Source organism: Macaca mulatta, chromosome 1 (assembly GCF_049350105.2).
Source record: "Macaca mulatta isolate MMU2019108-1 chromosome 1, T2T-MMU8v2.0, whole genome shotgun sequence".
Lineage (NCBI taxonomy): Eukaryota > Metazoa > Chordata > Mammalia > Primates > Cercopithecidae > Macaca > Macaca mulatta.
The window spans coordinates 171,396,915-171,413,151 of NC_133406.1; the positions used below are offsets into that span (position 1 = coordinate 171,396,915).

The following is a 16,237-nucleotide window of genomic DNA, read 5'->3' on the forward strand; positions in this document are numbered from 1 at the left end:
ATGATGAAATCTTCCAACACATGGGAGGTACTGGACACAAGTTAAAGGAATATGCTTTGATCATATGTTGCCCTACTTTACAGCAATTCTTTTCCTTTTTCATTCTTGCCAGTTTGTGAGATGCTGGCTACAGAATGTGGTCATTAAATTATTTCTAAAGATGATACAGAAAGGCTCTCAAGAAGACTCTACATCTTAGTACTTCCCTTAGCAATTTCCACACATTAACAATTCACATAAACAAGTTTCAGACTCAATTTGGTAACATAGACAATCATTCACTAGCAGGCAGCTACACTTAATGGCCACGTAGGATGAATGTATGGCCATGTAAGCTGAAGGAAATTCCTGGTCTCTGTCATTTAGGTGCTCTGACAGTACTTGAGTGAAAGATTCACTCCAGAGAGTTATGAAAAATTTTAGTGCTAGGATTTGAACTTTGTTGCTGTTGATTTGTGAGAAAAAGGAAATCATTCCAAATATGATTCAACAACGGGCTAGCTATCAATTCTAACCATTGGTCGCTATTTGGCATGGTACAACGATTGATCTCAATAGACATTTTACAAGTGTATGTAATTATGCTTGACACACTATTATAATCAACAATGGAATCACAGGCAATACAAAAGTGAAAGACCAGTGAGATGGGTAGAAAAGGCCCTTTAGGACCAGGACATGTGGGTTCCAATATAAGCCCTGCCAAAAATGAGCACAATAACAGGATAAGTCTCTTGACTTTTCTGAGCTTCAATAAATTTTATAGTACATCACAGGGAATGGTAAGGTTTAATATAATGATATAGGTAAGATTGCTTTGTAAACTCTAGAATGCCATGTAAGTAATAAAATCAAGGTGCTATCTTTGTCGTTACAGTGATCTTCATCATCATCATTGTCCTTACTTAGAATAGTCTCAAACTGAGTTTCAAGTTCAGGGTATTGATTGAAAGAAGAGCACAAGGTAGCCATCAATGGAGGTTCCCTTGAGAAGCAAAGTTCAATAAAAATATAAGAAACATATGCAATTTTTAGTTTTCTAGCAGCCACATTTAGAAATGTAAACAAAATGCAAAAAAGAGTTGATGAAATTAATTTTAATAATGTATTTTTGACCTAATATATTCAAACTAACATAATTTTAACATGCAAAAGTGAGTTGATGAAATTAATTTTAATAATATATTTTAACTTAATATATTCAAACTAATATTTTAACATGTAATCATTATAAAACTGATTTTACATTATAAAATGTTTAATTACTATAATTTTCACTTTTTTTATGTTTTCTTTAGAATTATAGCATAACTAGGATGCTAAATTTTCATCAGAAATACTTGATCTGCATTTAGTTTTTATAATATTTAGAGAAAAAGTTGATGTATGTATCTATGATGTTTCAAATACACTTAAAAGTTCTCCATAACTGAATGTAGGGCCAGTTTTTAAATTTAAATTAATTAAAATTAAAAATTTGGTTTCTCAGTTGCACTAGCAGCATTTCCAGGGCTCTGTAGGTACATGTGGTAGTGACTAACAGACTGGGTAGCATAAGCTCTAGAGTATAATAATGTTTGCCAGGATTAGGGGTGGTAGAGAGAGAATAGTTCCACAGGTACTAGGAATCAGCAGGGACATGAGGAATAGGAGCACAAAAAACAATGTGTAAGAAGAAGAGTAATCATACTAATAATTTCTCACATTTCACTTTAAGAAGTACTTAGTTAATATTTAAAATATGCCAGGTACTGGGGATTCAGTGATAATTATCCTTATCCTTGAGCAACTTAGTGGCCAACAGTGGAGTTAGATTAATAAAAGTTTATAGCAAGTTACAGTTTAACTAGAGTTATGTGAGTGCTACTTCATCTTTTCACCACACTGTAAACTCAGTAGGAATTATCATTGTTTTAGATGAGGGTAACTGAGCTCAGAAATGCTATTTTACAATATTGAGATGAAACTTTGGGTTCAAGGATACTACTCTACACTCGACAGGATCATGCCAGAGGGGAGAATGTTTCCAGACTGTGCACTTGGTAGGTGCTCATGTCTTTTTCAAAATAATTGACATTCCTGTCCTTTGGTATATCTATCTACATTATTGGATTCTGATCACAGGGAAGAGTGAAAACACTCTAGAGTTTAGGCCGTCTTACCCTTTAGTAATTAGTCTTAAGATCCATCAGTAAAACATAGCTACTCCTTTTTAATTCAGAAACAGGCCCTGGGGTTGAAGATACTTTTCTTTTTCTCTTTCTCTCTATCATAACTACTGGAAACATCTTTTTTCAAGGCAGGAGGGAAAGTCTAACCTATTTTAGAAGAGAAATCAATTTCAAGACTTAGAATCCTCTTGAGCAAGGTAAAAATCCTTAAGGCTCTGGCGGAGAATTCTCTTAGGAAGATCCACATCCTATAAGGAGTGTCCCACATAATGAGCCTTCTCAGTTCCATGAATTGCAGCAACTTATTTTCCTCCAGAACTTGAAGCCGACCTGCTCTATGCTTCCCCTATCAAGCACATCTATTTGATATCTCTAGGCACATCTGTTCCACTGCTCCAATTGTCTTAAGTGTCTGATAGAGAGGCAGGTGTGAGTGTCAGGATCCTCTTTCTTTGGCGGCGAAAGTTTCTTCCTATAGGAGCCACAAGCATCTCCATCTGATAGCCTGACATCGTTCTGCTTCACTGGCTTTGATTTGGAACCTCTACACGTAAAGCCAAATTATTATTTCGCTTGACCTGCTGAAGTACCAAAGAGTAAAAATATTGCAGACCATTTTTCTAGTTTGCTATCTCTCTTGTATTGATTGTGCTCATCCATGTTGCTGTGCTGGAAGTTGCACTTAAAATATCATATAATGCAATGTTTTCTACCCATTGAGAAAGTGTCAAGAATGTCACTTCTGGAAAATAACTGTCTTTGAGAAAAAAAAATTAGATGTATAACTTAAGAAATGAAGTTAAAGGAAAAGGGGTGGCTTAATTTAGATTAAAGCTCAATAATGTGCTTTAAAAAAGAAATGTGTTTTTTATTCTGAATTTCATCACCATGGATTGTATCACAATTTTTTTTTGTGCTGTGTATGAGAAAAAAGAATAGACTCAGCAAGGGAAGAAGAATAGAAAAAGAAGGAATAAAGGGAAAGGGAATGCCAGGCACAGTAGCTCATGCTTGTAATCCCAGCACTTTGGGAGGCCGAGGCAGGCAGATCACTTGAGGTCAGGAGCTTGAGTCCAGCCTGGCCAACATGGCAAAACCCTGTCTCTACTAAAAATACAAAATGTAGCTGGGTGTGGTGGCATGCACCTGTAACCCCAGCTACTCAGGAGGCTGAGACAGTAGAATTGCTTGAACCAGGGGGGTAGAGGTTGCAGTGAGCCAAGATCATGCCACTGCACAGAGCCAGACTCTGTCTCAAAAAAAAAAAAAAAAAAAAAAAAAAGGAAAGGAAAGACAGCATTTGCTCCTCTATGTCTTAATCATATCTTTATCATAGAAAGGTCTTCGTTACTTTAATCATGTTTTATTCTGGTACTGCATACTACCTTTTGCTATCAGTCTTGCACCCTTTTCTTAATCTTTCATAACATAAAAGTGAGTTGTTAACACCCCCCACATAAAGACTTCATCCTGAATTATTTTGCTGACTCAGGCTGGATGGACACTACACCTAAGTTTCTCCAAAGCCTCTTTTTGAATCTGATGCTAGCACAATGTTATGGTTTCAGCCCAAGATTCACTCTGGGTTTATGACTAAAATAGTCTTCTGACTACAATGCCTCAGATTTTCTTCATATATTTTCTCTTCTTTTAATAGCTCTGCACCTGCTTACCTCCAGGGCCTGTTCTGTGCAACCTGCTTTGGGAGACTTCTGTGAGTCAGGAGAGACTCCCTATCTATGTCTCCAACAAAACGACAGAGAATGTCTGAGATATTAATATTTCCAATGCTTGATGAACAAGTGAAGGATAGATGGATGGATGAATGGGTGGATATATGGATGGATGGATGAATGGGTGGATATATGGATGGATGGATGGATGGGTGGATGAATAAATAGATGAATGAGTCAATGATAGGATCCACATGACACAGGGAAGGATGAAGCAAAAGACAAGGTGAGACTATATATGCAATAAGCTGTTACCCAGAATACTATGAACTGACACTTAACCAGCTCTGCCACACAATGATAACTGATAAGGCTAAAAGTGTACCTGAGCCTCCAAAAAAGTTAAAGTGCCTTCTGAATTCTCAAAGGAAAAATAAAGTGCATTCCTTGTAATTCAGTATTCAGAATATTAGGTTGAACTCAAACGCTCTGAATTGGCAACACGTGTAAATATTGGTGTACATCAACGTGATTTTTTTAAATAGCAAAAATTAAAAATGAAAGAAAATTCAAAAATTAATTAGCCCAACAGGCTTATTATATGAACTGTCTATACTCCTTTGTCTATTTACTCTCTAATCACTCATAAACTTGCTTCTAGCAGCTTTGTTCTCACTGTTCCCTCAAGCTGCACTTGTCAGGGTCATCAATAAGCTGCACATTACCAGATTCTGGGGTAATCACAGTCCTCATCTTATTCAGCCTACTAGCAGCATTGAAACAACTGATAATGTTTTCATTGAACCTACTTTTTCACTTGGTTTCCAAGACAATATTTTCTCTTGGTTTTGCTCGTAACTGATATTTCTTTTTCTCAGTGTCTTCTGACGGCTTCTCCTGTTCTCTAAACCTGTGCTCCTGCCCCTCATTGTCTGTGCCTTTACTCATTCCCTTGGTGATGCCTTCCACTGCTATGGTTGCAAATCCATTCATATTTAGATGATTCCTGGATTTTAATCTCAAACAATTTCCCACATTTATCTTACTACTGACTCAAGATCTCCATTTATAGATGTAGCATCTATATCTACAATCTATGCGTAACTGTCTCTGTATCAATATCTATATTTTCTCTATATATTTTAATATCTAACTCTGATCCTTTGCTTCTTCTCTACCCATGCTAAGTCCACTCTTCTTACAGTTTTCCTCATCTCAGTAAATGAAATTTTAGAGTCATCCTTGATTGTTCTATTTCTCACACATCTCAAATCCAATTCTAAAGGAAAAATTTCATGCTATGAAATAGACCTTCAGAATAAACCTAGAATGATTTTTCCCTGCTTTCCCTGCTACCACCCTAGTCCATGTCACTAGCAGTGCCTAACTGGCCTCCTTGCATTTACAGTTGCCCACCCTCTGCAACAGTATCCACTCCATAGAAGAGTCAGAGTTTTAAAAAGTGGTCAGATCATGCCACAAATCTACTCAAAATTCCCCAATTAGATTCCCCTCTCAGTAAAAAGCAAATACCTCACCATGAGCTTCGCGCTCTGCATGACGTGTTCTCTGCCAACTCTCTGACCTTGTCTTTTACCACCTGACCCTCGTTCACTATGCTGCAATCCCACAGCAGCCTTGCTGTTTTGGTGGCTATATTAAGCATGGGTTTGCCTCAGGCTCTTTGACCTCACTGTTCCTTCTGCCTGGAACGCTCTTTCCCTACAAACGTGTATGTGCTCGTTCCTTTATTTCCTTTAGGTCTCCGTTCAAATATCACCTTAGCAGAAATGTCTCTACTGACCACGTTATTTGAAATTTTACCCACCTGCTTCTTTAACCTCTTTATCCTGTTTCATTTTTTGTAACTCTTAGAAGAACTTGACATATATATTTACATGTATCTATTCATTTGTGTGCCTGTCTGTTTTTTATCTCTTCAAATACAATTTGAATTCCAGGAGAAAGAGACTCTACCTGTTTCGTTTACCACTGCCCTCAGCACCTAGAACAATGCCAGAACCTAGTAGGAACTCAATAAATAAATAGTTTAAAATATATGAATAAAATGGAGACTTAGACAGTGGCCTGGAGTGGCCTGAAGAGTCAGTAAAAGAGATGGAATTCTGCCTCCCAGTTTGGTGGTATCCTGCTTGACCGCTAATAGACGGATTTCTAAGCAGATGGGATTGTAGGAGTATTGTGCATGTTCATATACAGAGCATAGAATATCAACAGTTCATTTGATTATTATTTGCTGATTATTCACTTCGTGTGAGGCACTGAGGCACAGAATGAATAATGCAGAACACATATTCTCAGACTACGAAAAATTCTCAGGAAATTGTACTGTTGGAGTCCAGGCAAAGAACTCTTTTCCTAGGTCCATGGTGTTTGTGTAATTAAGATGATAATGCTTGAGTAAGTTCTGCAGAATTGAATGGCCAGGCAGAGGTAAGGGCATCCTAAACAATGAGACAACATGTGCCAAACTTTAGAGTCACAAGAGAGGCTAGCATGTTTAGGAAATTGCAAGAAATACAGATGACAAAAAGAATGAAAGGAGAGGAGGGAGGCCAAAGAGACAACCAGGGACCACACGGTGGAAGGCTTGAGAGGTGATTCTACAGCATGTGGATTCTAGTCCTGAAGACTGTTGGGATACTGTGAGTGAGAGATTTTAAACAAGAGAAGAGAAAGAGGATTTCCATTTGGGAAAGATAATTCTATTTGCCACTACTGAGAAACGCTGTTTGGAAAGACACAAGGAAGCCAGTTAGGAGGCAATTGTCATAATACAGGCAACAAGGTAATGGAGGTCTGATATAAGGTGATGGTAGTGAAATGTATTCTGTTATGCAAATCCTGTTGGAATTATAGAATCATAGTTAACATAAACATGTTGCCTCTGTGTCCCTTGGAGGAAACAAGAAGAGCAAATAAGTACCGTCCTTCAAAGTCAGCATCCAGGCTTTCTCTCATTCAGAAAACAGAGGCATATATATATACATACATATAAAAGATTAAAATCTCAATAATCAGCCCTGACAACAGGGTTGGTATCAGTGACAAAACTTAGAAAAGATAAGAAGAGGAGCTTGTAATGGTATAGCTAAGATAAGCATCTAGGTTTTTTGAAAAGGCAGAGATGAACAGAGACAATTCAGACACAAGCTGGCAAGATTAGGGATGGCTGGGTATGGGAAAAGAGGTGAGACTTTTCCAGGGAAACTGGAAGCATGAGACTGAAAATGATACCCTTCTTGGGGCTGGAAGCAGGCCAAGACCCAGTGAGAATGTTCTCACTCTTTGCTCCCCCTGGCTTCTGAAGCCTGCTCTCCTTTTATAGAAGGATGATTGTGAACAAAGACTTACAAGGGAGAGGGATAGAGAAGAACTGGCAGAATAATTTTCTGACTACAGAGGCTGAGTTTCCACAATGTAAGACCCATTGACAAGTGGCTATTTTTTTCATAATAAAGACCAGATATTTGATGCATTAGTTCTAAAGCCCAATGATACATGGGAGAGTACAGAGAGAAATTTGGAGAACATTATTGAAATTAGAAGATAAAGAGTTTGAAGGTTCAATGTTCTAAATCACTCATCCTCCCTATTTCTTTTCTCCCATTTGTAAAGTACAAAAGGTGGTGATGATAAGCCCTACCTTGTCAGTCATCAATGTGGGAAATTTGGGAAAGAGGTCGGCCCCACATGTTGGCTCACAACTGCAATCGCAGTGCTTTGGGAAGCCAAGGCTGGAGGATAGCTTGAGGCCAGAAGTTTGAGACCAGCCTGGGCAACATAGACACTATTGCTACAATATTTCTGTTTTTTAATTAGCCAGATGTGGTGGCCCGCACTTACAGTCCCAGCTTTTCGGGAGGCTGAGTTGGGAGGATCTCTTTAACCTAGGAGACTGAAATTATAGTGAGCTATGATCATGCCACCATCCTCCAGCCTGAGTGACAGAGGTAGACCCTATCTCAAAGAAAAAAAAAAAGAGAGAGAGAGAAAGAGAGAAGTTAAAAACTTAAATTGTCAAATAATATTATTAAATATTATTTAATATTTAAATAAATTTATTTAAATTTATTTAAATAAATATTTTTAAATGTGAGTAAATTATTAAATAATCTCCCCTCGAGATTTTCCTAAATGATAAATAAGCTATTCAGTATGTTGAAATGTAAAGGCTAACCTTAAAAGATATATTTGCATTTTTCTTTTGTTGCACATTTTCCCCCATGAAATGCTAAAGCCATTCTTAATTGTAAATGTTTAACATGCATACATGCAATGAGGATCTGGCTTCCAGGATACGTTATTGTTCTATCTTTTCTTGTCCTTCTTTTCTCAGCTACTTTTAGGCCATTTGTTCAAAGTGTTATTGCTAGTTAGGTGCCATCTACATGGTATTTTGTAGCTTCCATGATGACAGACGCACAAAATGAACAATGAATAACTGTAAAGAAAATGTGCATGAGCCTTAAATGTTATTATTCTCACAATCTCCAACTATAGGATCTTCAATATTGACTGTGACAAATGCACACCAGTGATTGTTCAGCCAGGACTTAGATGCTCAAAAACAGACTAATGTCACACCCCAGGGTCTAGGAGCCTGACTCCTAGTTTAGTGCTTTTAAATTCAAGAGTTTTTCTACATCTGCATGCACCAAACACTTTCTGCTCCTGCTTCCTTGACAAATGTGCTATTTCAAAAAGATGTAAAATCCTGGGAAAAGTAATTGGAAGGATGTGCGCCCCTAATGTCATGGGCAAACACCAAAGCTAGGTTGTCAGAGAATCACTCATCCCCTAGTCAGGCCATTGGCTTTCCAGGTCCAGCTTACACTAAACAGAACAGTGGAATACTGATCAGAGAAAAGGAGAAGACTGTATTCTGGCCAGTGGGAAGGACAGTGCAGAGCCTTGACAGGAGTAAATGTAGGCTTGTTCTGGGAAATTAAAGTAATGTAATATGTTTGAAGCTTAGACTTGGAGCAAAGGTGTGAGGAGCTAGTGGAGAGAGATGGGACAAAAATGTAAAATAGGCGTGAGACTGTGAAAGGTTTCCAGTCAGTTTTAAAGGTAGTAAAGGATTGTCTTAATTATTCGTTGAGGGCGAGCAATGTTTTGACCTTAATGCATAGAGACGCTTTGGCCTTACAACACATTTGTTCAGGTCTTAAATGGCAACTTTCTCTAGGATTTGTCATTGGTGTTCCCCTATAACTTAATGGTGAGGGATACTTGCAAAAAAGAAGTACTGTAGGTTAAAGGTTAACAATCTACTCTCTGGAGTCATATTGCCTGAATCCATATGTCTGTTAGATATGCAACTGTGAGCAGATATTTAATTTCTTAAGACTCAGCATCTTCATCTGTAAAACTGAAGAAAACAATAGAGCTTATTTTGTATAGTCATTGTGGGGATTAAAAGAGTGTTTAGCCCAGGGCCTAGAATGCATCTGGAAAAGCAAACACATTTCCTTGTATTATTACAGTTGTTATATTTATAAGGGACTTTCATAGTTTCTCCTGTATGTAATGCAAACTTATTAAACATCTACAATGGGCAAGCACTACAAAAAGAAGAGAGTTCCCAGCTATAGAGATTGAAGAGCACCTATGCAGTACAAGCCTTTGGTTTGGCCAGAGCTCAGTGCCCTGTGGACACAGCACTGCATCCACAGATCTCAGCAGGCATCTGAAATTCTCATTTTCCTTCCACAATCAGTTGTCAGGACCTGCCTGAGAAGAAAAATTAAGCTTTGGTTCATGGTGACATGACAGTCTAAGGTGGAGGCTGTGTTTAAGTGGGGTCAGATGTTCTTTAGCTCAGTTCCCATTGAGATCATCTTTAGATTATGGATGGCACTGTGCTTCTCCTAAACAGTGATCTGAGATTGATCACAAACCTTCATTGTGCCTTTTGAAAGTGTGTGTTCATAGTCAAAAGTTTTCCCAATAGCCAAAATATTAATAATTTTTTGATGGACCCAAATATGCCATGTAGCAATAGTTTTTTAAAATCAGGTTTAACATATCAGTGGCACATTTGAGAGATTTTCTATTTTTCTACTTAGCTGTCAAGTTGATATAGCTAACATTTACTTTATGCCAGGTTCTATATTAAATGCTTTCCATGCATTACCTCATTTCATCTTCACAGCAACTTTTTTGTTCTTCCCATTGTATTGATGCTACAACTGAGGTTTCATGGCCTGTAAGAGGTAGACTTTAAATTACAACAAAGATCTGGTCTATACAAAGCTTAAAATTAGTAACCGCTGTGCTAGAGTACTTACTGTGAAAATAAAGAATTGTTTCCTTTTAGGATTAAAATTCAGATTCTTAAGATCCCCTTTGGCATTCCTCTCTTTGGGGTCAAATGCATGTGTAAAACATATTATACTTTATATGCACATATAAATCTCCATTTGCTGTCCTTTATGAATGGAAACAGCACCACTGAAGATAATGCAAAATACAGGTAGGGTTTTAAAGACCCATATGTGATGAGCAATCTGTGCACATAGAAGTGCTCATTTATATGAATTACTAGTAGTGTCTAGTCTTTATAGGTAACCAATTCACATACCAATTCACTCCACGTGCTCCTTAAAAATCTTATTCACTTTATGGCTTTCAATGATTTCTTACAAATTCACATATAGTTTTTAGGAACTTATATACAGCAATATCAACAACAGCAACAATAATAACAGAGTACTACTAACAGTGCCACTAATACCATTTATTGAAGTAATATATGCTTAGGCAGTACCTAAGCACTTCATATGTGTCATAATGTAGTAAAAATTATCCCCATTTTACAGGTAAGAAAACTAAGATTCAAAGAGGTTAAGCAATATATATTAGGCCATATAGAGTAAAAGATGAAGTCAAATTTCAAATACAAAGAAAACTCAATCCAAAACCACTACATATTATTTGTACTATACTCAATCAGAAATAATTTTTGTTGTTGTTCAATACCACTTCTCATTGCTACTTAATCATATCTACTTCACTCTTCAACATTCTGGAAATAATTGGAAGTATTACTCTCTCCAGCCTCCCCTCATCTGTTAGCCTCACCTCCTCTACTGAGAGTTGGCATTTCCTAGGGGGTTTTTGTGGCTAGAGATACAGAAGACTTTGGGTGAGGGGTACAAATGGGGGTGTGCTTGCTGAAATCACATTGTATACCACAGCAGATCCCAAATTGAACACCAACATTCATTAATCAAAACAGTCAGGCTCAAAACGTTGTGAGTGTTAAAAAAGCTGAGAGGGCCAGAAAAAGGTTTGGTAACTATTATATTGTATATATGTTGTTGTGGGAAGTCAGGGACCCCGAATGGAAGGACCGGCTGAAGCCGTGGCAGAAGAACATAAATTGTGAAGATTTCATGGACATTTATTAGTTCCTCAAATTAATACCTTTATAATTTCTTATGCCTGTCTTTAATGCAATCTCTGAACATAAATTGTGAAGATTTCATGGACACTTATCACTTCCCCAGTCAATACCCTTGTGATTTCCTATGCCTGTCTTTACTTTAATCTCTTAATCCCATCATATTCTTCATAAACTGAGGAGGATAAATGTTGCCTCAAGACCCTGTGATGATTGCGTCAACTACACAGAGTGTTTGTACAGCACGTGCGTTTGAACAATATGAAATCTGGGCATCTTGAAAAAAGAACAGGATAACAGCAATGTTCAGGGAACACCAGAGAAAAGACTTCTGGCTGCCAGTGAGCCGGATGGAACAGAGTCACATTTCTCCTCTTTCAAAAGCAAATAGGAGAAATATCGCTGAAGTCTTTTTCTCAGCAAGGAACATCCCTGAGAAAGAGAATGCGCCCTGAGGGTGTGTTTATAGACGGCCCCCTTAAGGCGTGCTGTCTTTTACGGTCGAAGCTGAAAGGATGAAATAAGCCCTGGTCTCCTGTTGCACTCCCAGGCTTGTTAGGACGAGGAAAATTCCCACCTAATAAATTGTGATCAGACAGGTTGTCTGCTCTCAAACCCCGTTTTCTGATAAGATGTTATCAATGACAATGCGTGCTGAAAATTCATTAGCAATTTTAATTTCGCCCCATCCTGTGGTCCTGTGATCTCGCCCTGCCTCCACTTGCTTTGTGATATTTTATTACCTTGTGAAGTATGTGATCTCTGTGACCCACACCCTATTTGTGCACTCCCTCCACTTTTGAAAATCACTAATAAAAACTTGCTGGTTTTATGGCTCAGGCAACGTCATGGATCCTGACAAAATGTGATGTCTCCCCTGGGCACCCAGCTCTAAATTTCTCTCTCGTACTCTTTCCGTTTATTTCTCAAACTGGCTGAGACATCTAGGAAATAGAAAAGAACCCATGTAACTATCGGGAGTGGGATCTCCCGATAATATGTATTGTGTATAACTCTGTTATTTAATTTATGAACTTGCAGACAATATGGATGTGTGTGTGTTTCAATTCATAATCTAGGAGTAGTTGTTAACTTAGGAATTCATAGGTGTCTTCAGAGGCAGTTATGAGTCAGCCATATTTATCACCAATTAATAGAAAAGGCTTTGCTAATTAATGTAAATATTAAAATAGGTTCCCAATGGTGATGAATTAGTAGTATTCAAGATCCCTGCATTGCTCAAGATATTTGAAGGCACCCCTCTCCCTAGTATGAAGAAAATGTTCAGTGAGATATTTGCCCATCACTCCCCAGGACAGTACTGAGGGCTGGATTCTGAAATGGATCTGCATCCAGCTATGACACCTGAGTATTCTCTTTTCCTAATGATGCCTATAAGGCTAGCTGTATCTTGTTTCTATGTTGTTGCATGTTCTGTATCAACCTCTTTGGTATGTTATGTTCACAGCACCTAAAGGACAGAGAATTGGTACATCTCTGAATGTATGGAACAGGCTATTGAGCTGTTATTGTGGAACTGCATTTAAAATAAATATCATTTCTTTTTTTCCCTCTTGGGTTTTTTTAATACTTTAAGTTCTGGAATACATGTGCAGAATATGCATGTTTGTTACATAGGTATACATGTGCCATGGTGGTTTGCTGCACCCATCAACCTGTCATCTACATTAGGTATTTCTCCTAATGCTAATTCCTCCCCTAGCTCTCCACCCCACAACAGGCCCCAGTGAGTGATGTTCCCCTCTCTGTGTCCATGTGTTCTCACTTTTCAACTCCAAGGATCTAGAACCAGAAATATCATTTGACCCAGCAATCCCATTACTGAGTAGATACCCAAAGAATTATAAATCATTCCACTATAAAGACACATGCACATGTATGTTTGTTGCAGTACTATTCAAAATAGCAAAGACTTGGAACCAACCCAAATGCCCATCAAAGATAAATTGGATAAAGAAGATGTGGCACATATATACCAGAGAATACTATGCAGCCATAAAAAAGGATGAGTTCATGTCCTTTGCAGGGACATGGATGAAGTTGGAAACCATCATTGTCAGCAAACTAACACAGGGAGAGAAAACCAAATACCACATGTTCTCACTCTAAAATAAATATTGTTTCTAAGAAATATCTCTAAGTATGGCTGAATTTGCTGACACTTGCTGTTATGATAATCTGATATCCAAGCACTCATGTTGAAAGAAAGTAGCTAACCCTCATTTCCATCTAATTTTAGGTGCTACCAAAATCTACTACAAATAACCTAATAATTGTACACAGACATCTTGGCATAGGCCAGTTCTCAACAACAGCAAAATTCTGAGCCTGGAATATGAGAGCTGTGGAAATGAGAGCAGAAAAGAAGCATTGAAAATAAATAAAATCTGGTCAGGGGAAATTTGACAGAACAGGTACTGAAGTCTGTTTCTTGCATTTACAAATTGAGTCCACTTTGGCATAAGATACCAGCAGACATCTAAGATGCAAGAGCTGAAGTGGAAGTTGACACCTTCCTTATACCCAAGATCTCTTTATTAATGATTTTCTCTTCCCAAAATAATTATAAGAAAAATGAACAATCAGTAGCCATTCTACCTACTGTAAGACAAATACTTGGATATGTCAAAGAATCCAACTGTTTATGTCCATCTTGTCCTACCATTCAAGTGACCAATACTTTGCTCTAGTAGCTCCCCAACTCAGCCTCACTTCATCTCCATAAGTAAGTACTCAGTGCCTAGTTGTGTTACATGTGTAACAGATTTTCCTGATGAAAGTTCTCAGTAAAATTGATGTGACTGTATAAATTGTTCAGGCCAAATGATCATCTAAAACAAGTTCCATGTGGAAGTTGGTGCTATATTCAATCCTCGTGTTGCTTTTCCAGTTTCCTAAGTAATAGGCAACATTTTGGGTTCAGGTGTCTATTTCTCTTTCCATTACTGCCACCAAAGTTTACAAAATTTCTAGGGAAAATCACAGTCTATGTGTCACCTCTCACTAATTAATGTAGGGTAATACATGATCGCAGCTTTCTTAAGGAGCAACATAAATGCGTCATCGCAGAGCAACGTAGTCTTTTTCAGGACTTTTTCTTTCTTTCTTTCATAAAACAAAACTAAAGCTAGTGAACAACCAAATAGAAAACAAAAGTGAACACACACACACACACACACACACACACAGAGCAAACCAAAGAATCTCCTTCTTAATGGACTCTCTAGGATGCTTGAGTCTTTTTATCAGTTGAGAAAGAGTCAGAAACTGCTCAGCTTCCTAGCCCTTTAATTCACTATTCAGTAGTCATGAGTCAGACTGAATAAAATACTCCTCTTCTCCAGTATGTCTAGAAAAGAAGCAGTAGAGCACATAAAAGCATTGACATGTTCTAAAGAGAGGTGGCTTTCTGTTATGATTCCACCCTGTTTGGACTTACGCTTACCTTGCATTCAGCCCAGAAAGGTCAATATTTGGAAGAGAACAAGATTATTTATGAAACCGCAGGAACACACATTTCATTTGGATGTGCTAACTGTGTTTTCCGCACTTTTTTTTGCAGTGTCTCCATAGGAAGCCAATATAGATGCTACCTATTATTTTTGTGAATTGAGCTCTTAATTTGCATCTGTTTTCTATTGGATAACTCCAGGAAATTGAGATCACAAAGTTTAAAAAGGAGAATACCTGTTTAATGTTCCATGGCAGTCAGATTTTGTGCTTGATGCTTGCTCACAGCAAAAGTCTCCCAGGCAAGAGGCAGAATGAGCAATTTAACCAATCACTGACTGCTTGAGTCCATTGTGGGAATGGAAAATAAGGCCATTGCATTAATGGGGGAAAATAAAGTCTCATTTTGAGCACTGCATTGTTTAAAGAGAGACTTATTTTAATGTCTGTCATATAAAATGGATATTTTAAAGCAATACACAAAAATTCAGAAAAGTAGTCTATTTCAAAGTTATAAACATACAGAAATCCAGCATTAAGGGCACTAAAATAGCATATCTATATTTTTCTTTGTTGGGTCTAATAAAGACTAATCACAAACTTTAAAATGCAATGCTTTGTGCAAGTTTTATAGATATTGTTGACTCCTTTAGTCTCAGAAACTAGACCTTACTAAATGTCTCCTAAGTGTCAGGGACTTTGTATACTTTTTCTGTTTTAATATTTACAATAAATTATCTTGTAAGATAGCTGCTCCTTTTTTTTTTCTTTTCTTTCTGATGAAGGTTTGATACTATATTTGTCTGTTGATGTATCGGTTAGCTGTTGTTGTGTAACAAGCAACCACAAATCTCAGTGATATGCAACAAAAAGTTGACAGCTTATGCATATGGAATTAGCTCTCGTGTTCTTAGCTGGGCTTTCTCACAGGTCTGGAGATTTCCTGGTTGTCAGCTGGGATGACTGGAGCAATTTGACTCTGTTCTACTCGTCTCTCAAACTGTCACAAGTTGCTCCAGACACATTCTTCTCATTGTAATAGCAAAGTTGTAAGAGAGTAGAAATGCGCAGTTGCTTTTGCAAGCCTCTGTTAGCTCATTTCTATCAACACTTCATTGGACACAACAATGCATATAGCAAATATACTCTGCATCTTACAAAAAGAAGTTTCAAGTTTCCACAACAAAGGGTGAAGAACTGGGCCCAATAAAGCATCCCATATACCACAGATGATAATCTTGTCTATTTATTTCACCAAATTATTGTCCAATTTCTGTTAATTAAACTTACAACTTATCAGCAATACTTGCTACCTTCCTATATAATGTAGAAAACTAGAAACCAAACCAGACACTCAACAGCCTTTGTATAAATCAGGTAAGTGTTCCAAAACCTTCTAAACTCATTTATTATTTTTATTCATAATGAAGATGGTGGTCATAGTAGTCATCATTACTGACATTTATTGTATTTCAGACACTGACTAAACACTT

General features: G+C 37.5%; 1 long non-coding RNA gene across 1 annotated transcript in view; it reads left to right on the plus strand.

Moving 5' to 3' along the window:
• LOC144337805 (uncharacterized) overlaps window positions 1-13,702 on the plus strand; it is a 33,663-nt gene extending 19,961 nt beyond the window's left edge. Inside the window, exon 4 of the long non-coding RNA XR_013411394.1 lies at window positions 13,534-13,702. This is a non-coding gene — a long non-coding RNA (uncharacterized LOC144337805). The remainder of the gene's footprint in view (window positions 1-13,533) is intronic.
• Window positions 13,703-16,237: the final 2,535 nt, after the last annotated feature.